Raw genomic sequence first — 27,722 nt, forward strand, 5'->3', positions numbered from 1 at the left:
TACCATCAAGTAACGTAGTACTCTTGGTTTTGCTAAACCAGTTACTATTACCTTCTTTGAAGTAGTTTAACTTGCAACCAAGTACAGTCAAACAGAGTTAAAGAGCAACTTGTGAATGTTGTATTAGTTTCATAACTGTCACAATTAGGTTCTTAGGAAAATGCCAGACGAGAAATCTAAGACTGAAACTTCATGTTATCTGAAGGGAAAATTCTTCCATATTCTAAGCCTCCAATCACATACTCCAATCATAGTACAAAATATACCCTTTGTAAATAAACATAGCCACAATTTTACAAAAAACATAAAAGACTATTATTATATGCTTCCTGGAAGGTAATGCATGTTATTCTCCAGAATGCTGACACGCCAGTGCAAGTATGGATTTACATCCCTGCACATACAGAAGCAGAAGGAGGTACTGCAATTTCTGAGCATTTGCAGGACAGTACGAGTGCAGCCTCTCACCCTGACCTTGATCTCCGGCAAACGGAAAAGACAGATTTGGTGCTGGACCAAGAGAAGGTAATTGCTTCCATGACAAACCACAGCATTATCGCAGCCATGAGACAGGAAAATAGACTGAGGCTGATAGAGGCACCTGCAAAGTGTAATGTAAACACCCTTGCCATGAAAGGGAAGGGGAGGTTTGCAAAAACTCTGCATGCAGATTAGGTGACATCCAAAAATAAAGGAACTCCTAGAAAGACTTGCAGGCACCACTTCAAACCAAGCCCAGTTCATTCTTTTTCAAGGTGCTGTTTGTTGCTCAGGAGCTCAGGTAGAACCAGAAGTTTGCCCTCAATATCAGGAGTCCCACCACAACACCCTATAACCACATGGCAGAGAAGACTGACAGCATGTGGAGAACACACTGTTCTAGTTTAGACAGAGTGAGAAGACAGGCCTGTTTCACTGCACCATCACTTTGTTATTTCTGCAAGTATGGCCCCTGTGTCTGTCAGCTCAGTACTTTTTAAAGAGAAATTGTTCAATCTTATGATCCTGTCTTCCACAAACTCAGTTTCTTTCTACTCATTACTGGCCATGCAACAGCAACCCATTAGCTACCATGAATTCAGTTTTGTGCAGTTACCAAACAGGGATGCTCATTGTGATGCAATGAAAGACACACCTGTGGAGCTACAAGGCACTATTTGATTTTTGAGCTTCCCCAACTCACTCCCTGACCCAAACCAGCTGATTTTGTGCATCCTGGCTCTCCTGCCACACCTCTGCCCCTGGTGCACAGCACCCCTGGAGGGGAGGGAGACCAGGCACTTCCCAGCATTTCCTGCTGCCATCCACAGCGCAGATAATCGAACCACACTGCAGCCGCTCACTTTGTTCATGGAGATATTTATAAAAAGAGGAAAACTTCTGAAACACAGACACACAGATGCTGCCTCTGTTAATGGGCACTGGAGGATAGGTGGGAGAACCAAAGTCCTTTTCCTCTCTCCTGAAGAATGCAGGATACAGTCCAAGCTCAGGTCACATTGCATGCTCACTGAATCACCACAGCAAAGACAAAGTGGCTTCAAAGGGTCTCTTCACTACCCAAGAGCAGGTGGAAAATGAAATTAAATCCAGAACCCATCCATTTCCCTCAAGACCCAGGAGGTGCTGCATCAAACTAAGGCATTATGCTTCCAGTATGTGCTGCCTTTACTGATCAATCTCCTAAAGGCATACCATGACTTGATTTATACCATGGCAGTTTCATTGAGATTTACTGTTTTAAACAAATGCATTTGATTCATTGTTTCCTAGTATTCATAAGGACAGGACAGCCAAAACCAAACAAGATATGGAACTGCGGTTACTTTTCCCACACATCTTGGATATCCACAGTACTGTGTGAATTACTGTTGGCAGAAGGCATTTTACAAGGCATGAAGTGGAGTTAGCTATCCAATTCCTATTAGTGCCTTTGAAATGCCCTCTCTTGCTAATCCTGCATTTTTCTGTCAGCACCTTTAGCCTAAATATCAAAGCAATTTACAGGCATTAGGTAAGTCTTTCTTTTTATTAGACACACAGATAACCTGAGTTACAGCAAGAGCACAGCTCAAACGAGCTAAGTAATTTCAGAGTTAAGCTGTCTTGAAAAAGGACAGCATGTGCCTCTCAAGGGCAATACATTTAACAATTGCATGCTGAAAGAGCTGCCCTTTAACTGTCCTGGACGGATTTCCAAAAGGTGTGGAATGGTAATGGCACAGGGAGGTCAAGACACTGGGCTTGTGGAAAAAAATTAGCTTAATCCCTGTTTGCAGCATGGGGCAGTAATGCGGCTGGCAGCAGAACTGCAAGCACCAGTCTAGTTCTGCAACCTGCCCCTGCTCTGTGCTCAGCCTGCACAGTCAATGCACAAGGTCACATGTGCTCCTCCAGGCTTTCTGAGGCTTTCCAGAGTCACGTTTCCAGCAGGTACCTTTTGAGCTCACACCACTGAGAGCAGCCTGCATTAAACTTCACAACTCCAGGACTGCCCAGTGCTTCTCTCTGCGGAATCCGCCAAACAAAAACATGGCTGGTGTCTCATGCTTCTAAGGTTATGCAACCAGATACTCTGCCACTAGGAATTTTTCTGAAAGCATTTCCTAACTAGTCAAGTTTAATATTTCCCTTTGTATTAAGGCCAAGAGTGGTAGGCTTGTTCAAGCCACAGCTTGGGAGGAAGGATAGGTAGTGCTGGTAGAACCTGCATGAACCTTGCGTGTTCTTGAGCAAACAGCTTTGCTGAAGCTTAATGTACTGGTAAAAGAAACTAAATCAATACACATTTGATGTGGTCCTGTGAGATTTTTGGTGATGAGTGCTAAGAAAGAGCTTGGTACTACCACATTCCTTATTCACCACCTGCCAGGGGACTCTATAAACATCTAAACCTACAAGGGACCAAATGCTCAGCCCCAAACAATTACCAGCTAAGAAATTTCAAAATAGCAACTCCTGAGCCTTTTGCCAGTAGCCACAAAGAGGTGACTAAAATAGATGGCATATTGCTTGCTGTCATCATTTTTGATCAGTTTCTTCAGCTCACAGGGAGTCAAGAAAGTTTCACCATGAAATTTCATGTTGCTTACAGTACTTGAAGAGCTACACGGAGTCAGTTTTTATGCAAGGCCCTCCCTGGGGTTTACTCTGGTGGCTGGTGCTCCAAGAGGGCCATCTGGACAAGCAGCCAGGTCTGCTGAGAGTAGGACATGCTTTCACCTGCCCATCTGAGCAGAGACAGGCTGAACCACATGGCTAAAAATCAAGAGAATCTATGGGTTCTTTCTCTTTACTAAATATTCAGCTGCTGAGAATACCATAGATAAAGCTATCCTGTCTAAATCAAAAGCTATACTGACCGTGACTCTGTAGTAGGCTCACTGGATTCCCAAAGCCATCAAAGCACACACTAATTTCAGTTTGAAGAATCGGGGTACATCCTTTACTGACAAAATCTACCTGAACAGAATTTTCTCTGTCAGGAACACAAATAATTTATATTGCTAAAATTAAAATATTAATAAAAAAAATCCAAGTATCAAAATTAAATTTAAAAGAAGTCTAACAGTTGAGGATGAGGGAGGCTGCAAATAAAAATAACTTCAGGCTTTTGATATAATTGCACCCTTCTAAACTCCAAAGCAACAGCCTTGCAATCTGATAGTCCTTTTGTCCCTTTACTAAGTTCACTCATATGGCAGGCACAAATAATATCCATGTTTTTGTAGAAATTAAGATAAAATATGTAAGAAAGTCTGCTAAGCAAGCTCTTATGTTGTTCCAATGACATGATTATTTCAGTAGCTGGATATGTAGCATAGTAAAACTGCATTTTTAATTGATAAAGCAAAGAAATGCAATGACTGTGCAGCAGTTTTCAGGAAACCAAAACAGGCAATGTGGTCTGCAAATACCTTGTGCTAGACAGAAAAGTCAGCTGACCTTAATCACTGAATAAAAGCTTTCTCCTATAGTGCACATAATGATACCACATAGGGAGAAAGGAATTGAGAGTGAAAGCTGACACACATTTGTCTCCCAGGGTGCTGGTGTACCTGTGCCATGAAATGAAAAGACAGGCCAAGGGCCCAGGAGCCAGGGGGAGCCTGTGAGGGTCTGCTTTTCCTGCCATGGATCCTCATAGGAGTAGGTGGCTCAAGCATAGCAGAGGAAGGGGCCTTAGAGACAAGGGTGGTTGGGGGAAAATGATGTGTTTGCAGGAAAAATTCAGAAGGCCTTGAACATCTGGGCACCCAGCAGGACAATGACAGCAAACCAGCCACAGAGCAGCAGAGGGAAAAACAGCCAGAGATTCAAGTAAATCAATCCTTAGGGAAGCAAATGAGGAGAAGAGGAAAGGGAAGGAATACAGATGCACTGTTCACCAGTGGTTTGTATGCAATACCACAGCTGGATATGAAAGTCCAGAAGACCACTGTGAGATGAGTTACATGGTCTGACATAGGGAGCAGGAAGGAATCAGAGCCTCCAATGGACTGAATAGCACATTTGGGGACTTTGGTCAATGTTATAGTTTGCATACTCCAACTTCTGCCAGGGACAAAGGCTCAGACCCCAAAAAAGCCAACTAGAGCTCTGCAGTAACAGGGTATGAATTCAACTCTCCACTTCCCTCCCCTCCCCCAGCTGCTGTCGTCTTCTTAATTTCCATGGCAGACATCTCCTAATTTTTGATCCCATTAATACAGCAATTCACGTCAAATCTATAGCAGCATAATCAGCACACCATCAGTAATTAGAGAAATTAAAACAAACACAGCTCTCTGGAATGGACCTTATGCAGAGCAGCACTGGGAAAGATTAACATCTCGTTTCCTGGGCAGAAAGCAGAGATTGTCAGTAACCTCAGCAATTTTGTGAAGTTCAGTTCCTCCCTGACTCCTCCTTCCAGCCCATCCTCCCTGCACAGGGGCAGGTGATGGCTCTCCTCTCATGCCTCAATCCTTACTCAAGCAAATAGAAAACAAACACATTGGTGCAATGGTTCATCACAAAGGGAAGGGGAAAAAGAGACCATGGGGAAGTTTATGCTTCTCCCATAGTGATTACAGCCACTGTCCTAATTAAATTAAAATCGTACAGACAGCAATACCAATGCACTTGAGTGCTATGAAAAGGCAGCTTGAGGAGGTCAATGCTGTCACTGAAAATGCCATGATACAGCTGCATTGGTGTACAAGCACTAGAAAATATTTCAAATTAGCAAGTATCAAAGCAGCAAAAAACTAGCCAACCACACACTTAGAAAGTATTTTTTTGCTTCTAATATGGGGGAATAGAGAATAGAACAGGCTATGTGAAGATAGTATCAAGTAAAACTAAAAGATAAAACTAAGGCAAAAAACTCAGTACAGTTCATCAAAAGATCAGTCATTTATATGTATAATAAAGAATTTTATCTGTAGATATCCCAGCTAGGCAAGATTCTGGTTCAGAATTTGGAAGCAGAATCATGATAGTCCAAACAGGGGTGAAGCCTTATCTATCCACCCACCCTTCTACAGCAAGGCTCCAAGAAAAGGCAGCAAAGCTGGGACTTGGCACCCCCTGACCTACTACTTCAAGGCAGAAGTCAACCATGGATTCAACGCCTGACATTAAGAAACTATCTGCCCCCAGCCCTTTTCAACATGCAACTCCAAAATTTGCATCCTGGGGTTGTCACTGCAATGCTCCTCTGAAGAACTCGCTACTGACCTGTGTTTAAGCAGGGCATGGAAAAAGCTGGGCCACTACTGTAACCCATAGGGTCCCTCTGGCATCTATACCATGATTTGTTGGTACACTCACTCCACACAAAGCACCACAGAAAGCTCAAGAGAGACAGTTAATTGTATAGCTAGGGAAAAAAAAAATCCCACATGAGGCTTTGAAGTACTGTGGCCAGTGAGTAAGCAGCAGGGAAGCAAGGAAGGCAACAGCAAAGAACTTTCCAGGCTTAGCTGCACGTCAGAGATATTTCACTGCACTTTTGGTGTTCTCTTTTCTGAAACAGGCAGGGCTGGGAAGCCTCGTCTCTGTAACATACGGTGGTTGTACAACCCTGCCTGTGTGCGTGGGAATTAACACCCTGAACACTCTTACTGCAGTCATGTGCTCATTTCAGGGCAAGGCTCCTGGAGGCCATGAAACTGAGATGGGAAGACTAAGGGGAAACATGGTGTAAAGGGAGCTGCCCTCTCATGAGTTGTGGGAAAGCTCCTCTTCTGCATCTCAGGGCTGGCATGGCACAAGTGTTTTCACTTGGTTGCATTACTGAGCTGTCAAAGTTGCAATGTTACTGTGCATTCAAACACACATCCAAGGACAATCATCATTTCTGATCTTCCTGCCATGGCTGAGCATTGCCTTCTGAACGTTCCTACTGAAACTACAGTTACTGTGAACAGAGTCCTCCACAAAAGAGGATATTAAATATTTACATAGCACAAATCACAGGTCAGAACTGTCACACAGATGAGGTCAACTCATTCACTGTCCTAGGGTATCTAATTGCCCATCAGTTAAGTAGTGAAAAAACATGGGAGAGTAATTCACGTAGAAGTCAAGGCTTCTTTTAATCCTCAGTCACTGATGGAAACAGAATTCCTGTAGAGCTGCAACATCCTGAAATACACATTTTAAAAACACCACTTACAAATATAAGAAATTGCCCTTCTTGGTCCCAATATACAGCTGGATCCTGCTCCCATCTGTACCAGCAAAATTCTTCAGTGAATTTTATTTATTTATTTTTAAACAATGTTTCTGGTCCAGATTTACACTGGTGGAAGTAAAATCCACATATGGGCCTCAGTCTTTCTCTTCTCCTGTAACTTAAACTTACTTATACTGGCATACACAGCACCCCTGAATTTCCACCACAGCATTTCTCCACACTTCAGGCTTCTAGCAGACTTTTCATGAAGAAGGACATGCCAAAGGCCCAGAGAAACCTGGGAGTGCCATGCCAAGGTCTAATGCTGCACCTTACAGTTTGTAATCCTAAAGATTCAAGTAGTGCCACAGTAACTCAGCACACACAGCATGGCAGGGAAGTGTGCCACATCCCCTTGTTCCAAAACACCTCTAAGTAGGTAAAAACTATTTTCCAGAGAGAATCTAGGCCAGTCTGGGAATAGGACAGCTATAATAAGGGCTGCTGGTGACAAAATGGGCAGATCTACTTGAGTAAAACTAAACAGAATCCTCAACAAGAGAAGATAGCCAAATAAAATACCCATTCTCAAAGACTGTCTTTGTAAGCTAGTCCAGAAACAAGGGATCATGGATCACTGCCACTATAAAATATCACAAAGATTCAGATTATTCAACTCCCAACACATGAAATGCAGAGAGAGTTCCTAGAAAGGGCCATACTTGCACTGACCTTGACTACTGTACAGAAACTGGATATGGAACAAACATCAAATGACAATCTTCCTCTCCCCCTATTCTTTCACCTACTCCAACTGCTTACTTCAATGTGAGCAACATTAACATCAGCATGACTAGAAAAGGAAGTTCTAGCTGACAAAGGAGAGTATATAAAAAACATCTGGTGGGATCTCACCTAGAATATTGCATCCTGCACATTTCCAGGCTCTTCATTCTGCATCATACACACACACCCCCCATGTATGCAAGACAGGCAAGTTTTACAAGAGTCAAACAATCTAGCTTATAAGGAAGGAATAAAAGAACTACTGAGATGGACAGAAGAAAGGACAGATAGGGCCCAACATCCAAAAGGAAATACAAACAGAGGGAAGAGAAGGTAATCTGGAAGACATATTGCAGAAGGATAAGCTAGTAAGAAGCTGTGATCAAAACATAAAGATGCATTGGGAGACCACTGAAAGAAGCTGAGTTACATAAAAAGAAACAAAATCTGCAGCAGGTCAGCCTGTAAGAAAAAATGGATTTTTTTTTTAAAACAAGCTATTTAGCAGCTTTTGTAAGGTCTCTCCAGTCAGCAGTCTAATAGTATGAGAATGCAAAGTAGTAGAAACTGAACTTTTTGCTGATGATCAGACACAAAATACTACTTAGAAAAAGAAAACAAACCACCTGGGATATAGCATGAGGCACAGTAAAATCTTTTATTTCCTATAAAACATGGTCCTTCCAGCAGAGGACCATTAGGACTGGCAGAGCTTTAAGGGGAGTTTTTAAACATATTTGTACAGAAACAGCTGGTCATGGTACAGCATATCTGATCCAAAAGAATAGATGTGCTTTCATATATGTTTGAAGAGAAGCTGAAGCTCCCGAGCAAGACATACTTTTAAGAAGTGGAAGATGACAGGCAAAGAGCAGAGCCTGAATTCAACAATATGGTCTATATTCCATAGACAATGACAGGGTCAAGTAATGGCTCTTTATTAAATGCTTTCTCCTCCATTAATGCTGCACACTCTAATGATTTGACCATTGCTATTAACAAATCTGCCATGTCCCTGCCTGGAGCTAATAAGTAATTAACTAAGCAGGTGAATATTCTGTTGCGTAAGGAGAGCTATTAGCAATCCTTTCCCAACTGCTCTGAAAACAAGAGATGCCTTCCAGGTATGACCTGTCCATGTGACAGGGTACACCCCACACAGACCTTATTCCTTCACTCTGGAAATTCCAGGGGCACTCCCAGCACTCAGAAGAGGAACAAGAAGTGGATCACCTCCTGTACAGAGGTGCTGCACAGGGCTGGGTGCCAGATGCCAGACAGCAAAGCACAGGATAAAACCAGATTCACAGAAGAGGTTTGAAGAGAAACAGCGAGGACATATAATAAGGGCTGCTGGTGACAAGTTTGCCTGTTCCCAGACCTGCTGTGACTCTCCAAAACAACCTGTGGCACTACCACAGCCCTCACTGCCTTCGTTGTGCCAACAGGACAACGGGATAAATGCTGAGGTCCACAGGTGTGTCAAGCCCTGTGACAAATCTCAGTTTAGCTGCTTTCCTTCTGCCATAGCTTTTCCTGTTCATTAAGTTCCCCAACTGTTTTAATTGCTCCTTTCAACCTCTGCATCACTTTTTGTTCTTCCTCAAATTATTATTTTGTTTTAGCTCATAATCCTGAAGCATTGGTTATGATGTTGTTCCTGGCAGAACAGAAGTGCTGAAGTTTCACTCTGGTTATCTTTGGCTTGTTTTCACAACCAAGCATTGCTGGTTCACATCTGAATGGACACTGTAGTGAGAGCCACTCCACCCTTACCATAAGACTGCCTCTGACCTGCAAATATTGCCTCACTACAGAAGTGAGAAGCTTGGGAACTAAGCCAGCTGAAATAGAGTAAACTTCAGACGTATTTAAAAAAGAGAGTAAAGTACTAGTCTTAAGCCCATTTTAACTCAATCTGAAGGCTTCTTCATGGTCCTTACTACCACACTATTTAAATATGTCCTGTAATACCTTTAGCAGTTTCTTGCAATGAAGGGAAGTGTTATTACACTCACCTTTACAAGTGGAGGGACCAAAACATAGGCAGATTAGGTACCCTTTCAGGGTACAGAGGCTGAGGAAAAACCTACTTTGACACCTTAGAGAACAGTATGTTCTCCCAAGAACTCTTATTTGGCTGTAACCTCGCTGTTAGGACTTGACATTTATACAGTGACAGCACTCAGAAGCAAACAAATACAGCATCATTGCCCAAAGTGTTCCAGAAACAGCGAGCAGAGGACAGCCCTGACGAGCTCGAAGCCAAAATACTCAAGATAGTGAAGCACCACAGGAAGGGCCTGTTAGAATCCTAGTTTACAGTTAGGAAAAGAGGTGCAGGAAGAAGCAGCAAGTTACCTAAATCCCCAACGCTCTACCTACACAGCCATGGTTCTGGGGTTATGCTGCTGCTCTAGAAACAGAAGGATGAACTACAAGAGAAGTAAAATGACATGGACAACTTGCAAAAACTCTCCGAATGCATTTCATTTTGCATTTTAGCAATGATTTTAAACATCCTCCTCATGGGAGGGAACTTCTGATTTTTAACACTCCTCCTTGTCAACGCATTGACTGAAATCTCTCAGCTCACAAGCAGCAGCAGAGATGGCCTAAATCAGAAAGGAGCTTCAAAACTGTTCCAGAAACACATCCCTCCTTTGCCACAAGAATCAGGACAGAGGCACTTCAACCCTTCCCACGGTTATGCAACGGCACAGATCCATTTGGGAAGGCAGGTTTCCTCACCCATCCCAACTCACAGCCACACAATCTTCAATACCAGGACAGCTCTCTCCTGGTAAAAGTAAAGCAAAACAGGGGGACATCAATCACCTCCAGTTAATCAAGCAGGGTGTGTTTAACACCAGAGCTGAGCTGTGAGACTGTCAGAGGAAATGAGGGAAGGAAAAAAAAGAACAAATCTGCTTACAAGAACCATGATAAAATGCTTCTTCTGTTCCTACAGCCAAGAAGGTGACTGAGACAATATTCCCAGCATCTGAGGGAATGTTCCTTCCACCAAGCACTCCAAGCCCCTGCCACCACGTGCCCATCCCCACAGTCCACCTCACACACAGCAACAGCTGAAGTTTTCATTAGGAGAAAATTAACCCCTTTTTTTTTTAAGCTGGCAACAAAGACACAAGACTTTTCCTGGCATTTCTCCTCTTTATACAGGACCTGCCAAACCGGTTGTGTGATTTTTACACTGCTTTCTTTTCCACAAAGTCCTTCGAAAGGCAGAATAACAGAAAGCAACTAAGGAAAAAGTTTGGTTATATCGGTCCAAAGATCAACCCTTGGTAACACAGCTGAAAATCAAAAATTAACCAGAATCCTCCTAAATTTATTTTAACTATCTGAAAACCATAGTTGTTTACATTTATTATTAAGACTTTGTTGAAGCAGAACAGCTGTTTTGAACAGTGGAAGGCAGTCCCATTTAAAATTGTTGAACAGCTAAAGAGATAAGTTACATGGCAGATAAAATGGGAAACTGAGGCACAGAGTAGTCAAATGAACTGCTCAAGGGAAGCTGAGGCAGAGATCAGGTCTTCTGAGCAACCGACTGGTTTCCTGCATGTTGAGTCTGTCACTTCTACATTGCACACGTCTAATTCCCATCCAGTGCTGGGATATGGATGCCTGAACTCCAACAGCAAACAGTTCTGAACCCCAGAAACTGATGCCACTTTATCCTCCTATAAGGCAGTAGGCAAAAAATTATTCATCACTGCCTGGCTCTAAGTGGGCTGCCAGGGGTCTGAAGACCAGAAGTCGCACCAAATGTTAGTAAACAATTCCCTCAATACATGCAATCTGGCTAAAATCAAAATGTTACATGAAAAATAGCCGTTTCAATTGCTAAACAGGGTTTTTTTTAAACGTTGAGGATTGTTGTTTTGTTTTGTTTTTTTTCAGAGTAACAGTCTTGAGCACAGCAGCACACTGTGCTGCTACACTTTCCACTTAGCCTCTGATTCAGAAGAAATTTCAGAAGAAATTCAGAAGAATTTTGATATTAATTTTGCTGTCCACTTGCACAATCCTGAAGCAAAATTAAGAGTAAAATGCAAGTTTAGCTTTCTGTTTGGAGTGCTCTTGCCTTGCTCTAATGTGAAAATCTACCCTCAGAACAACAACAACAACAAAAAAGCTACAGATATTAAAAATAATAGTAAGAAAAAAGAAAGAAAAAAAATCAGTGGAGTGTACCAAAGCAGTCACCCTGCCCCAGAGCCCGGGGTGACCACTGTTTGCTCAGGTGTCCCTATCTCCTCCGATGGCACATGAAGAACAGCCTTCCCCCAGGAGCAGCGACGGCTCCGCTCGCGAGGCCACCGGGCGCTCACGGAGCTGCCGCTCCGCGGCCCCACTCCAACTGACAAGGCAAATACTCATTTTCACTGGGCTGTACAATAAAGGATGAGATAAAACCTTGAGCAAATAAACGGGCAAAGTTCGAGCCTACAGCCGCTCCTCACGGGTAACTTTGAGCTGACACACCTGCTGCTTTGGCAGCCGCTTCAGCTCTCTAAGGCTTGGGCTTTGCAGGGCTGGGTGATGTGCTTACACAGGATCTGCCTGTCAGCCAGAAAGATCCCAAAGTGATTTACAAACAATTTATGAGGGATATACAATCTCAGTGCACAGTGAATAGGCACCACTCCTTACACACCTGCAACCAAAAAGAAAAAAAAAAAATCAGAAAGCTGTTGAGAGTCGTTAAAACCACCTTAAATGAGAATAACCTCCTAACACTGGCAAACCCCACAGAAACACCACCCCCAATGTCTGTAAATTGCCTGAGTGTCCAGCTCCCTCAGTGGCCACCACAGAGGAATTCAACAATAATATCTGCTTTCATAACCACACAGCAGCGCAAGAAAGGATCCCTCAAAACAGACTGGATGCTTATAAATCCTGTGCATCAGACTTCATAGGCACAGCGAGGCCATCCCACAGACTCCTCCTCTACAGCCTTCATCCTTGAGCTGCTTTCAGGCTCAGACAGATGGACATCCCACTGATGGCAAGTGTGATTCTTCACACCAGGAGAATCCAATCAGAATTAGACACTGGGCACATGACGGGATGATATCCACGCAACAAATTTCAGTTGCCATGCAGTCAAATACAGACCACTCTATTTGCCTCCTGCCTTCAATCCAGGGCTAAAATTGCATAACTTTGTGAGCTACAACAAAAAATAAAATGTATTTTAAAATTTATTTAGCTTCTCCTCTTCCTATCCCCATCCAAACTGGAATCATCGTACAATGATCCAAGGTCCCAGAGGGGAAATATTAAAGCTACTAATACATTTAAAAGCAGACTAAGCCTGGTTTGGATGGAAACCTAAAACTTTTTACTGGCTTAAGTGATGTAGATAAAACAGTGGACCGTCTCTCAAGCAATGCTCTTCTATCTTTCAACACGTGTATGCACATACAGTTATGCTACAGATGCATATTACTACATATCTCTATTTCAACTTTAATCCTAATGCCAAAAATTATAGTATTAATCAGAAACCTGTGCTGAAACTCACCTCAACCTGCATGTATGCAAAAATAAAAGCAAGATCTTAATATCTGATGTTGCATGAACTAAGCTGAAAAAGCCCTGTGAGCAAGCATGTACATTCCTACTGACAAGAGCCAGACGTTTTGCTGAACACTGGAAATTGCAAACATGGAAAACAGAGATACTAGAATTTTTAGGGAGCAGAACTACCTGCTCCTATTACTTGCAGTACCTGGCTAGCGACATATTCCTTGATACCTTGCAGCATGGTAATACCCCTGGCCATAGCTAAGCTTGTAATTACAGAACAGATGAAAAAAAACCCCAAAACAAAACAAAACCAAAAACACCAAAAAAAAAAACCCCACCAAAAAACCCCAAAACATCAATCGTGTTGGGAGATGCACATACCACCCTTGGCACATCAGAAATTATCATCGGGTGTACCCAGAGCTCCTCGTTTGGAGACAGAATGAGGAATCTTGTTACTAAGAGACAGGTGGAAGTTTAGGGGCACAAATTCTCTAGTGCATGGGAGAAAAGAAAAATGGGAAACAATGCTATCTCACAGATATAGCAGAGAACATGAAAAAGAATCAGATCTCACAAACACAAGACACCCATGAGAACAAGTGAGAGGGAACACCACAAGCCCCCTTGTCTGTGGAAGCAAAGACTCTTACCTTCAAGAGCTCTGAATGTCAGAGCAAGCATAAACATCTTGTTTTTGTTGAAGGTGCTGGGGCTTCTTCTCCACCTCCCCCCCACCTCTCTCCCGTGGAAATACAAATTCTAAGGGCACTAGCTATGCAGACTTCAGAAAAAACTGCAAATCCAAATACCTCAGCAGGCCCTAAAGAACAGTCCCAGAGATGAGAGGGAGGGATGGAGTTTTCACTATTCAGAATAAAAGTGCTATTAATACAATGAAATCAGGTTGGTGGTTTTTTTTTTTTCCCTATAAGAAAATAATTTTATTCCACCCTCACACCCCAGCAACTTTAATCCTTTTGATTAAACCAAAATTGCAAGATTTCTTTTGGTCAGCCAACACCAGCTGCATCTGAAAAATTACTTAGATAAAGCCACCTCCATTCCTTACAGAGATGCAACTCAACGCTAATCTTGTTATAAAACTCATTGCTGTGCAAGGGGTCATCTCGAAGCTCCTTTGTCCTGTATTAATTTGAACCAATTTATCTCAATACTCATGAGAACAGACACTGCACCAAACATAGAGCACGGCACTGATCTCAGAAGTGGTGGATCAGCCCAGGACAACCACCCAAAAAGGTCATCCTGAAGTCAGTGTTGGCTAGTAAATATTACACTTATGTTAGTAAATGGGAGTCAGTTGTAATGGCATCCTTTGAATTCACACTGGACCACAAATTCCCATCTACCCAAAGCCCCAGGTTTAATGAACAACTGCAGGGATTTAACTCCTGTTCCTTACTGCCCTGCCACCAGGAGCTACAATCCAGAAAGCATATTAGGCAAAAGAGAATGCATGAGTGCTCCTTACCTGCCCCAGGGCAAAGTCTGGGAGCCACCTGAAGCCACTGGGGGTCAAATCTAGGCAAAAGTGACCCGCAGGTTAAGCAGAAGCATTTGATTAGCTACACACAGTTGCTGAGTTAATGGAACTGGGATGGCTTACACACTATTTTCCTAACTGGAGCTCTTGCAACAAGGAGTTTCAACCACTTCAGCTCAAGAAGAAAGCAGCACTCTAGTGGAAGTAAGGATGGGTATGCAAACTGGAAAAGGAGTAGTGGGGAAACTGGAGTTACCAGGTATATTGACAGAGCAGTGAGGACAAATCTTTAGTGGTCAGTCTCTCAAAGTGTTTGGTTTTAGATCACTTCCTACTAAATGATGCTATTTAAGGTATGCAATCTAGACCACTATTCAAAAAGAAGCGAAAAACCCCCCCACCACACTTCCCTACTCCAAAAAATCTAGCACAGGTGATACAATCTGTGTTTTCATATATTATGTACACATTTGCCATATCTGTGTTCCCCATAATCCACAAATTCTTCAACTTCTGCCAGCCAGTTTGTACAGCAATGAGGATAATCCCAGGTGCAAACTCCCTGACACAGATTTACAGGGCAATCATATCATTAAAGAACATTATTGTCCACATGACTATCTTTTTCTTTACCTATAAATTTCGGACATTTGTTTCAGAGAACAAGGAAAGAACAAACAAAAAAAAGCTTTGCTCACTTACACAAACACTAAATCTAGGCCAAGAGTAAATCCTCAGCATCCAGAAAGACAGGATTCATTTCTAAACATAAGGCAGTACTTGCCCATGCTAACTATCATTGAGCCATCCCAGTATAGATAGCAAAAGCCAAAATAAGCTTTGATGGCTGAGAAGCAGGACTTGACTGAACCTAGGAAAGATGCATTCTCTGATGCATCTGTATAATCTTTGGCCAAAATGCCAACTCTGTCTTCAAAAAACTTCAGGTCTACATATAAAAAAAATCCATACCTATTTCATGCGATATATGAGCACATTAAGGATGATTGTACAAACTGTAGGTGTCACGTGCTGTTTCACTGCTTTTGTTCAGCTAGACTGCAGTAATATAATTCTTTATTCAAAGACCTTTGAAGCCAAGAGGGGAAATCTTACAGGAAAAAAAAAACAACCAAACAAACCAGAAGTTATTTCTTCAGTTAAATTTTAATTGCACTGAGGCAAGATTTCCTTCACCACTGTAAATCCCCGAAGTCTACCTGAACCTTGACCTCATTTTCTTCAAGTTTCATGCAAAAAACAGGCTTTCAAACAACTTGGGACTCTTCTTAATATCCTTACCACGGGAATGGCTGTTCACACTTCTCTTCATGGCTGCTGAAGTGTGTCTCATGTCACCCATGTTAAGATTTCAGGTGGGGAATTAGCAGCAGGCACAGACAGAGTCTCAAAAAGTGAAAGATGCTGCTCTCACAATGACATAATAATGAAAAGTCACAGGAGAAATATCCTGCTTCTCTCAACTACGTCAAAACAGAATTTTATCAAGTACAAATCCTGTCCAAAGTTTCTCCTCCATGGCTCTCTGGAGGTAATATTACAACATATTTCCTTTTAAACCAGCGTCAGCTCCTTCTGTCAAACCGCAAACATTTGATCATGGAGTCCTTAATAAATGTTCAGCATCAGGCAATTTGGGAGGCAACTAAACCATGGCACAAGAGAATGATTCCAGCACTGAAGGAAAAGCCTGTTGTTACATGACAGGTCACAGCTACCTGCCTTTGGACAGAGTTGAGAGAGAACGAGCCTGTCTCTCCCTAGGGTCATTCCACTAATGCCCTTGCTCCTTGCTTAATCCTGCTTCACGTCCTGCACCACATCCTTCCTAGCATAACACCAAATCAGCAGGAAACAGAGATGGTTTAGGGACTCCACTGTGCTGCTGCCGAGCACAAGCCTGCTCACGGCCACAACAGCTAAATTTAGTACAAAAGAGAAGGCTTGGAAGAAGGGCTGCTCCGCACCAGCCCATTTGCTCTTTTCCTCCCTCCCTTCCCCTGCCCTTTCAGGAAGCAGAGTCACTTCCATGCCAGGCAGCGAGGGGTTGAACACGGAGCTGAGCAGATGTTGCGAGCGCCTGACGGAGGGTAATGAACGTGAACACACAGAGAACGTGCTGGAGCAGCACAGGGGCCATGGTTTGAAGGGAGCCGCACGGTGACTCTGCCCAGCTGAGCTGGGATCACAAAATGCACCGTGGCAATGAAATTACACATGATTCAAACTGCTGGGGGCTAATTTCAATTACCTGAACCTGGAACCCAGTCCGTAGGCAGATGGGAATGGCCCCTCAGCCCTACAGTACCCAGCCCAAGCCCCGTGCCAGGGGTGGGTAAGTTCACAGCACAATTTAGGCTGTGCAGGGGATGAGCCTCTTTGTCCCCACCTACTTACAGAACAAAGGACCCTCCAACACAAGCCCTCTTCTACCAACAAATAAAGTAAGTCCCACTGTCGAAAATTCCCACCATCTGCTTTCCATTTTTTCCTATAATGGAAAAATACATTCTCTGCTATTTTTAAACAGAGTTTGTTTGCAGTTCTAACGTCTTTGCTTTCTAATAAACATTTTTACCTCAATATATAGATGCCACTAAGAAAATAGGCTTCGGATACACAAAAAATCCAGCTCAGGACACCACAACAGACCCCAAGTTCACTGAGAGCTAAATCTCACTGAGATGGGAATCTCAGCTTCCCAGTTTCACCATTTAATGAAAATGACAATGTTCTAACTTAAAATAAATCTGCTACCCAGAATACATTAAGGAAAAAAAATCCCAAACTGATAATTTTGATTGAACTGGATTAGGAAGCAACTACAGAGGCAAAGCTGAGCAAATAAGCCTTTTGTAGGCAGGTGGAGTGGAGGTGGAAGGGACAAATAATAAATATGGTGATGCATACTTGAGGCAGCACCTCTTCGGTTTGGATTAATTGCAGGCAGAACATCATGTCTGATCAGGTTTTCAACCAGATTTCTCCAAGTCCAATAATGATAAGCTTCTATATCTGCTTTAATTGATATGAGCTTTTATGACAGACTGATAGCAGAGATCTGAAGATAGGAAGTAATACAGAGAAGTGGCAGATTTTCTGTTCGTGGGTAACAAAATATGTCCTTATATTTATGGGAAAAAAAGTGTTTCTCTTGAAATCGGATATAAAACCAACTTTTTTTTTCCAACACGAAGGAAAGATCTATTTAAAAAAAACCTCTTTTTTTGACTTTTTCATGGGAAATGCCGTGTTCTATTTCTATGTCACAAACATGCTACAGAGAGGTAACAGCACATGTGGTTATAAAAAATGGCACGGAAACACACTAACTCATCCTGCTATTTCCGTATTTGTACATGAATTTATGTATTGCAAAGAAAGGGACTGAATAAATTCCATTTTAACTTTTTTTTTTTTTTTTTTTGCTTAACTCCTTTATTTCTGAAGTACATGCTTTAAAGTTAACACATCATCATGTGGGTGAATGTCTAAAAACTGTCTTGTGAAATGTCTGGAATTAATATTGTATCTGTGTAGTGAATTCCCCAGTACTCACATTGATAGAAAAGTTAGGATGTTAAAGGAACAGATAAAAAGACAAGAGTAATATGGCAGTTTGGAAAATGAGCTCAAAATGCTTAGACCTGCAGGCCTTGTTAGATCCATTAAAAAAAATAGAAACTGTAAAATCTCAGCCTTAAAGTCTGCTCCAAGTCCACTCACAGGATCTATACACACATTATAAAAAGAGTTAATTTACTGAGTGCTTTGATTCATCTGTAGCAGTGGGAAAAGGCAATGACATGTGGCTCTTCCTCCAGATTACTCCAGCATCTCTATATGGGGCTCCCATTAAAATGTGAGAGTGGATAGGTTTGATCCCTAAACAAAGGGCAACGCTTGTGCTCCCTTACTCCTGTGGGGCCACAATCCTGTCAATCAGATCCGTACAGACAGAGTGTCCCACTGAAGTCACAGGCACAGAACTGCACCTGCACAGACCTGAATGTGGGCTCAGGAGTGTAGCCAGGGCCCACAGTAAGGACTTCTGCACACCTGGGTCTGGGGAGGATGGATGCTTTAGTTCCATTTTATAAATCACAACAACTACAATTCAGGGAAGATTCACAGAATCTGGCTGTGCTGCTGTAAAAAGGGAGTCACTTTAGTGCCTTCCACCTCTGTTTAAAACACCTTGCCTACAGAAAGTGAGCAAGAAGCACAGCTATTGCAGACAAAGCCATCGCCTGATTTTTATTCCGGAGTAGCTCCCCACACGGAGACAATTCTGGAATTGAAGTATTTTTGATCCAGAATAATTATGTTGCTAGTAATGTGGGCAATCTATTCCATGGTAACTGAAGTACAGCAGGACAGCCCTTCCAGGAGAACTGAGATGGTTACACACCCCCACAGACACTCGCAGTAGCCTAGGCTGTAAGGAACACGAGATAGATCTGAATGCCAGCTAAAAACAGTGGGAGTCTTCCCAGTGACTTCAGTGGGCTTTGGCAGAGGCACCGTGCAAAGGAAATTGCTTAATTCCTGTGTATTTTTAAAAAGGATTCTAAAAAAAGCCCCCCAATCATATAAAACGGAGCCGCAAGCCTGCAGGCGTTCAGACACCAGCGCATTTGTACAACTGCTCCTGGTGTGTGAGCACCACATCTCTGCACCAAGAGCTGACAGAACAAACCCTTAACCCTTGGCTTTCCCACTGACAGGCAGCCCAAAACTCCCAAAGCTTGTTTAACCATGAGCTGCGCCTTGCCTTAAAAGTTACCATCCTCTTTTATACCTTGAGCAGTATGAATTAACAGTGTGAACTGAGAACATCAAGGTGAGAAGCACAGCTATACATTCCTTAAAAAAAAAAACAAAACAAAAAACAGAAACAACTCCAAACCATGTTTTGTATTTCCTGAGGGATTTATTTTGTAATTGTTTAAGTTTCAGCATCAGCGATCTATTTTTTTTTAGTAAGGATAAAATCTTTCCATCTAAAAATTCTAACCAGATGTGAATTTCAGATCTCCAAATTTGGGAATGTTCAGATCAAGAGCTGTTGTTCTAGTCTTTTAGCTATAATCATCACTGTAAACGCTGAAGTTTTCAATTATTTCACCCTCAAGTTATTAAGATGCTCAACTTATATTTGGCCAAAATTAAGTGCAGGTCCAGAAAATCTCAGTAGACTTTTACAGGACCCACAGAACCTTAGATCACAGAAGTTTTGTACAATTCTGGTAATCTGTTTATGAAAGTTTATCAAAATTTTTGATGCAAATCTCATGTATGGCAATTACCTGGATGAGCTAAGAGTAAGTTTCGAAATTGGTACATGTGCCTCCCTTTGATTTGCATCACAAATTGTAGGTTTCTAAGGGGGAGAGGTATCTTCCTTTCTTTCTTTAGCTGGGCTCTAATACTCTACCTTCTGAGATGTTGCAGAGATGAGCAATCCCTTTCTGAACCACCAGTTCTGTCTGCCCTGTGCATCTCCCAAAACAAAAGAGAAAAATGAGAAAATATTCCTTGTGTTGTGGCTCTAGCTTTCTACTAACCATTTAATAAATTTAATTCAACCTTTTATTAAATCATTTAGCCATTTAAAAAATCATTATGCGGATGTTATTTACGTAAATCTTAACCCTTCTGGCTAAGGGATTGGATGTTAACTCAATGCCTACTAATTTGGAAGCACCTTTATGGCAGTGACCAAATTTTGTTCTCATTCCGTACAGTTGCTCTTTTTACACATCTTTAGACATCAATTCACTCCCTTCAATGCTTTACAGACTTTGCTTCTCTGTGAAAACAAAGTTATCTGCATGTTCCAAATATCAAAGACAGCATCAGTCTATTGCTGCTACTGGCTTGTGCCTAAGATCTGTGGTGTAAGATGTCTGAGGATTGCTGAATGCTGCACAAGACAACAGAGGAGTATTTTTTAAAATTAGATTTTTTTCTTAAATGCAGGAATTACTGAAGCACAGGCAAGGAGCAGGCAGAAAGCTAAAGGAGTCACCCATAAAAAAAAAATCTAGGTGTCTCCAGGATTAGACCAAAAAAAAACCAAAAAAAAACTCTTCAGACAGCCTACAGTAGTCTCTAATTTTAGAAAGTAACGTTACTTAAAAGTAAATGTAGCAAGCAACAACATATATTGCATATAAAATTATTATAAATATATATATATACATAATCTATATTGCACTTAATGCAGCATATTACAATAGCGTAATACATTTTGATCCCTAATTTATGAGCTGGAATTTACGTCAGTGGCAATTAGTAATGGAAACTCCCATTGGTTCTAATCAGCATGGATTAAGTCCTGATGCTGAGATTGCAACACTCAAAAAAATCCTGGATCTATAGATGGAAAGAAACAAAAGTATATAAAATCCTGGGATATGATCCTGAAATTTGTTCTCTCATAAACAATCTCACTGAGAAAATCCAACCCAGATGAAAGTTCGGAATCATATCCTGCCAAAATCAGTGGCAAAGGCCCCAGAATGATCAACATGCCCAGAGGGATATAGTGAACTGAGGCTGGTCTTCAGAGGAGAAAAATGAATGGTGTCCCATGTTATACATGAAGAGAACACAGCAGCAAACGGAATTGTAATGCTTTCTAGGCACTGTAATCCCACAACCTTGCAAATGGCTCCCGAGCTGAGATCCTGAAAGATCAACAAATTGCTGCTCTTGAAAGAGGGAAGTTGGCTGTCAGACCTTGGGGTTCATTAAAGCAGCTTCCAGGGCTGACACAAGTCTGCCTGTTAGCACAACCATGAAGCATTTTATGCCAGGATAATTGCAAAGACTGAAAGTCTCTTTCAAGACAGACAAGCAGATGTATTGGAACAGTCATTGTTCGTTTGGTTTGGGGTTTGATGCTGGTTTAGGCTGGTGTTTGTTTAAAAAGAGAGGTACTACACTGCTTAAACACTCAATGCATGATTAACATGGGTCTTTACACTGCTGCATTAAAGTGTTTGCTTGGTGACCCTGTGCTGTCTCTGTGTGATTGTTCTGAGCTCACCTGGAGGTTCAGGAGTTTCTTTTCAAGTCAACTGCATCCAAGAGCCACCTGTCAAACAAGCTTGTTTCCATCTCCTGCAACCCAGCTACTACCACTTCCTCCCTGTTCAGATGACTCTTTGCTCCACCTTCTGCATCCTTACTGATAAGACAGGTTCTACAGGCCAGATGTTGACACCAGCTGTGTCCTGGCTGACAGCTTGGGTGATTCCAAGGGGGTGGCATGAGTGGGCACAGCCCTGCAGTCCGGGTTCGTAGAGAAGCACTGTTTATGATGCTCTGAAAAGAGGAAATGGTAAATGAGCTATTGCCATGCATATCATTAAGCATATGCTTAAATGTTTTGTTGAACAGGTGCCCAAAGCACCAGGCCAAAGCAAAACAGGTTGCTATTCCCATATCAGGATTGTAGGTGCAACACAAGATGCTCTCTTCTCACCCCCGCTCCTCTCTGCCTCAGTTTCTCCATTAGAAAACCAGGAAATTACACTGATTTGCTTAGTAAAGCCTTTGGAAACAGCAGCTAAAACATTAAACAAAATGTTTCCTTGCTCCACCAACGACCCAAGGCCTGGTTACCACTCACTGCAATCTTTCAGGTAAAGAGTTGAATTGTTTTCAGGAAGGACATTCTACAAGCTGGCTGGAGGAAGGGCACAAACACCACTGCACCAGTAATGAACCACACACATTACTGACCTGCAACAGAACACCCAGCCATCTCCTCCCAGGGGCAGAGCATGTCACAAGCCATGATCTGAGCTGTTCCTCTCATCACCTCCATAATTTTTATAAGGGTTGCACGTACACTACCGACACGTGCAGACTTATCAGCGTTCACCAGGTCTGACTGCCATTAACACAGCTGTGTGAGCAGAATGTGCTGTGACTCAACCTTACCAGTAAAACTGCACTCACACTGCAAGGATTTGTTTCATGAGTGGACAGCAGTGACTTTTACAGCAGTAACACTTTGCTATGCAACAACGCTTATCCTCAGACCACTCTGTCAGTACTCTCTGCCTGCTATTCTTGTCCATGTAAAGCACTGATACAGCTTCAAAAAGATTTCTCTTCCTTTCTCTGGCCTGCACTCCCACTCCTTCAGGAAGCTCTTTGAGCCTACCAACCTCTCATTTTCTAATCTGCTATTCCTACACACACACACACACAGAGCCCTCAGCAACTTTGCTTCAAACCACATGAGGCAAAAAATCCACAACCACTGCACAACCACAGGAGTCAGGAATACACAAAAGCACACAGCACCACAACTAGAGATGTAAGTGGTGAGCAAGACACAGTTCCAAGAAATGCAGAGCAAGGTGCATTTGTTCTCACCGCTAAGTGGATATAAAGTACAAGCAAAATTCCTCCAGGGTCCCCCAGGGAAAGAAAACTCTTCCAGGAACTGATCCCCTTGCCCTTTCTCAAAGCATTTAAGAACCTGCAGCTCTTCACAGGGATACCCCAAAGGCAGGTAAGATGCTCAAAGGAAGCTCGTGCTCTCTCTGGGCACTTCAAGGACCTTTTTGTAAAGCTTCTAAATGAAGCCCAAATTGGCACCTAACTTCCAAAGGAAACCTTGTATCACCAGTAAAACATGCAGGAACACTCTTTGGGAGTAATGGGACAGGAAAGAAGTGGCCAGTGAAGAGCTGGAGATTATTATTATTTACAGGATCGAAAACCTCCCACACACATACACACACACACCTTTCTTGTCTGCTGTACTGGTCCTGAGCAAAAATTGCATAATAACATTGCTCGAGCTGATCTAATTCAAGGATAGATACAGCAAAAACAACTCTCAGAAACTTAACTAAGCCCAGCAGGGGCAGCTCCAAAATCTTCTGTGCACCAGCTCAAATAACCTAAGAGGAACATACGAACAGCTGCTGTAGCTTGGAAAACTGCCTGATCTCAGACAAGGTGGCAAACATGGATTGTTTCAGCCTAGGAAATGAAAAGGAAGGGAATAATGCCTGGGAGCTGCCTGTCAGGTCGGAGCTGCTGTCCCTTAAGAGAGCTGAGAGCCCACACTAGCAGTGACACAGGAAGAGCGGCAGGACTTAGAGAAGCAGGGAGGGCAGTGTACAGACATTCAGCAGGGTGGAAGATATATTTCTAAATCAAGGATTTCTAATCTTTCATAATTTGTTTTCACCACTTCCCGTGCCTTTCCCCCCACAAAAAATTAAAATCTCACTTCCGTATATTTAGCTCTATCTACTAATTACAATGTCCCAAGAACTAATGGCTAGCTATTTACAGGGAAGGGTTAAGCTACGGGCTCTTTCCTTTACGAAATTAAAACTCAACAAAATCATTCAGCATCCAACCTCTTCACCATCTGATATCCACTGAGTCCATGCTGAACAAGTCTACAGCACTACTTGTCTGCACTCCTACCTTGGCACCTCAGTACCTCCTTGTACTGTGTCAAGTGTTCAGCAAGGAGTAACAGAATAAAGAGAAAATCACATCTCTGAGATGGGACAAGACACAAAACCAAGAGAGACAACCCGTTTAAAGAAATCTGAAAGGGATTTAACAACGGCAGATTTTTTCTAGTTGTTACAGTACTCACAAGGAGATGATAATGAAATAATAGCCAGATTAATAGAAGACAGATGTCTTCTACAGCAGTCAACCCAACTGATGAGGTAGATCCTGCACTAATTTCTTATTTGTCAGAGACCTTCTGAATGTATTTTACTGGGAGGGAGGCATACAAACAGTACACAAGATTATTTTAAGTTTTCCAACTTTGCAGGCAATGCAGAGGCTCAGGAGAAAAAAATAAGAAAAATAAAGTACCACCAACTCCTATTTCTGCTGCTGCTCTGATCATCTGCTATTCAGAAATTACCATTATTAGACAACATATTGCCTGTCTATATTTGGAGGGAAAGGTGTTCTTTCAGTCAGCTTCTTCAAGCTGAGTCAGAAAAAAATAAATTAATTATTTGAGTTCTGAAATGATGAATCATTCTGCTTTCTATGAGAAGACCTCAAAATAAAAGCAATAGTAATTAAACAGACAAGTGGACTTTGTTGTTAATAAATTCCTAGGAATCTACACAGCTTCTGAGGGTTTGTTTTCTTGAAACCAAAGGCATTCTTTTTTCCTCATATTCAAGCTTTCAGAAAATGAATTAGAACTACTGATATTACCTGTGTAACAACATCTGTCTCTTGTCCTAGCTTTCTTTACGACCAGTGCCACTAATAAGGAGTTTCTTTTTATCAGTCATCCCTTGCTCAGTTATCACTACAGGCTTCAGCCAAATCCTCTTGAATTCAGTGAAGGCTAAAGATCAGGTCCAATAAAACACAATTGCCTTCCAATCTCTGTGTCACAAAGAATGGCATCATTTCTCCTTTAGCTGCAGAATCTTCTTTAGCTTTTCAAGTAACTTTGCAGGGAGGAGAACTTCTCAAGTCTTCACCACAACATCATCTAAACTGCTATCAGCTGGAAGAAACTATTTCATTAAAATTTATACAAATCAAAAACCTTGGTATAATACCAAATTGATAACTTAGTCAGTCCCACACTGAGCAGATTTCAATATAGATCTTCATTAAATTTTAAGTTCATTATCCTAGTCATGATTCAGGCCTTCTTTTGTGCATTAACCAACACAGGAGCACGCTGGTATCTACAGAGTTTTTCAGGTAAGAGTTCACAACAAAAGTCTTATTAGGAGGGACAAAAAAAAGAAGGGGTGAACTATCCAAAATCATACCCCAGTGCTATTAAACCCTGAGTCCTACTACCAGTACTTCTGCAGCAATAATCTTCTAGCAGGAGATTAAGGCAAGATCTTATTAATTTTCTGTATAACAGAAGCACAAGCAGTTTCTACCACTCATGTGACTTCATTTTGCTAGGTGTTAACACTTTATGAAGCGGCAATCACATTAAATGACTTCAAGGTCACAGACAATACAGTGACAGAGCAAGGGCTGGACTAAAATTTCCTGTACCTTCACAGAGTGACCTTAACCTGAGCCTACCCCTCCCTGTCCAGGATAATGAGTAGATGCACCAGGCTGGTATATTTTATAACCGTGTTGCAAGGCCAGCACAGAAGATAGAAGAAATGTAAAACAAGATCTGTGAGCTGGCCTAGTTTTCTATCCAAAGGCTGTCACAGATACCTTGCACGCCAAACTGGCCATATACACCAAGTTCCCAGGAAAGCTGCGGTAAGCACGGCTCAAGGACTGAACCTATCAGTGCCATGTTTGCATGTTTTGTGGACATCATTTCAAGAGGTAATTGAAACTCTGAAATGCCCTCTAGATTAGGCACCTGGGACAAGCTTCCTTCCCTGACCCAGAGAGGCTTCACGCTTTGCTGCATGGTTAAACAGGTCCAGACTGTCAGCACCAGTGGTACAGAACAGAGAAATCTGCAATGAATGCAGGGAGGTTTGGCTTTCAGTGCTCTCAGCCTATCTCAGAAAACTCAATACATGTGAGTGCCTCTTTTTATGACAGCAATTAAACTGAAACAGCTCAGCCATGGTGTGCTCAAACACAGAGCAAGCCACAGTATGATTGGGAGGCTGCAGGTGACAGTGACAGAGCCTTATACTGATACCACAAGGCTCATTCAGACCTCCAGGCAACAGCTCTACCCTTCACACTGCAACAGCAAACCATGCTGCTTCAGATGCCCGGTGTATTTTTTTTTAAAAAAAGCAGCAATGGTGTCTCAGCAAAAGACTCATCAAGTTTTCCTGAACCCCTGACCACTTTTCCTATATTTAATCTACTTAGCCTGAAGGGACAGCTTTTGTAAAGAAAGTAGGTGTGAATCCTTAAAAGCTTCAATTCTGATGTCATGTAACACAGATCCGGCCAAAGGCTTATTCAGAGTTTCATCAATGCTTTAATCACAGATCAGTTGGCACCACCACCAAAAAAACCATGCCCAGCCCTCCCCATGTTCCCAGCTGCTTGTTCCCACCAGGATGTGCCTTGCACTAGCACAAGCTGTCCATTTTCACCTGGACCTGCTGCCCTGTCATGCACACATCCACCACAATATTTGCGCCAGCCCACAGGAGAAGAAAGGGGAAGGGTGGAATGAGATCTTTCAGGGTGCTACCACCTTACCTTAAGAGCTTCATCAAACTTTAACCTCAGTGAAATAACAGTGTTAGAAAAGGCACTTTTGTAGTGCCTTTAAAGAATGGTTAAAAACTTGTGGAGAATTGATCAACTCAAAGCTGGATATGAGCAAACACTCCTTCAGAGACACTGTCAGGGCAGGCAAGAGTGGTGTGACAGTGTTGTACAGCCACGCAGGAACTGGCAGAGTCAACCTAGAACAAAGAGCCAGAACCTCTGCTAAAGTTACAATTTTCACATGCCTCACCATATTTTGAGCAGGACTCTTCATCATCGTCAAAGATCCTGACCTCTTATGAGTAAGAGGAAAAACAAGAGAAGGCCAGTCACTAGTTAAACAAACATCCCAGCACAAATGACTTGTGCCTGGAAAATGCTTGGGTTTCAGGGTTTCCTAACAAGCCCAGAGCCAGAATAATTAACAACGAACACCAGTGAGACCTGAGACTGAGGAATGGAGGGAAGGCAGGCAATGGACCTGGCCACATGAACCTGCTACGCTTGCACACTGGTATCTGCACAACGCCTTTTCATTTTAGGCAGATGCTGTGCAACCCAGCAGCAATGGGAAATCAGACAGTCTAAGATGATCCTTTTATCTGACACACACTTAAAAAGCCAAAGTACTTTCCTAAATCAGTCCAAGTTTAGGACCATATTGCCATATAAATTATCAAATCCTCACCTTTTTTTTCCCACTGGAAGGACAAGATCAGATAGAATACTTCTGCTTTCTAAAATAAGGCTTATCATTTAGCTCCCATTTCAAGTGACTTGAAGAACAAACTCTTCAGTCTCCCAGGATGGTGTTTTCCCAGTATCCTCACCACCACCCCTTTTAAGGACTGTGGCTTCAAAAGTATGAAGGGTGAGGTAAAACTTGAGGTACAAACCTGAAGAAGAATTCAGCATGACTGTGCAGGGCTATCCATTTGTAATGGTGAGAAAGGGGTGGGCTGAGCACTAGAAAAGGCAGGTATGGTAAAA

At 42.3% G+C, this 27,722-nt stretch overlaps 1 protein-coding gene across 10 annotated transcripts in view; it reads right to left on the reverse strand.

Annotated features, from left to right (window-relative positions):
• ETV6 (ETS variant transcription factor 6) overlaps positions 1-27,722 on the reverse strand; it is a 132,150-nt gene that overhangs the window by 85,332 nt on the left and 19,096 nt on the right. Inside the window, exons 2-3 of one of the 10 annotated variants that reach the window (XM_038155771.1) lie at positions 21,592-21,869; positions 19,975-20,039 (exon numbers count right to left, since the gene is read on the reverse strand). The exons of 7 other annotated variants lie outside the window; for them this stretch is intronic. The gene's annotated coding sequence lies outside the window, so the exon portion shown is untranslated. Of the gene's footprint in view, positions 1-11,959; positions 13,654-19,974; positions 20,040-21,591; positions 21,870-27,722 lie in introns of those variants that run through there. 2 more of the 10 variants (XM_038155770.1, XM_038155773.1) reach the window with 2 other exon arrangements.

This window comes from Motacilla alba, chromosome 1A (genome assembly GCF_015832195.1).
Source record: "Motacilla alba alba isolate MOTALB_02 chromosome 1A, Motacilla_alba_V1.0_pri, whole genome shotgun sequence".
Lineage (NCBI taxonomy): Eukaryota > Metazoa > Chordata > Aves > Passeriformes > Motacillidae > Motacilla > Motacilla alba.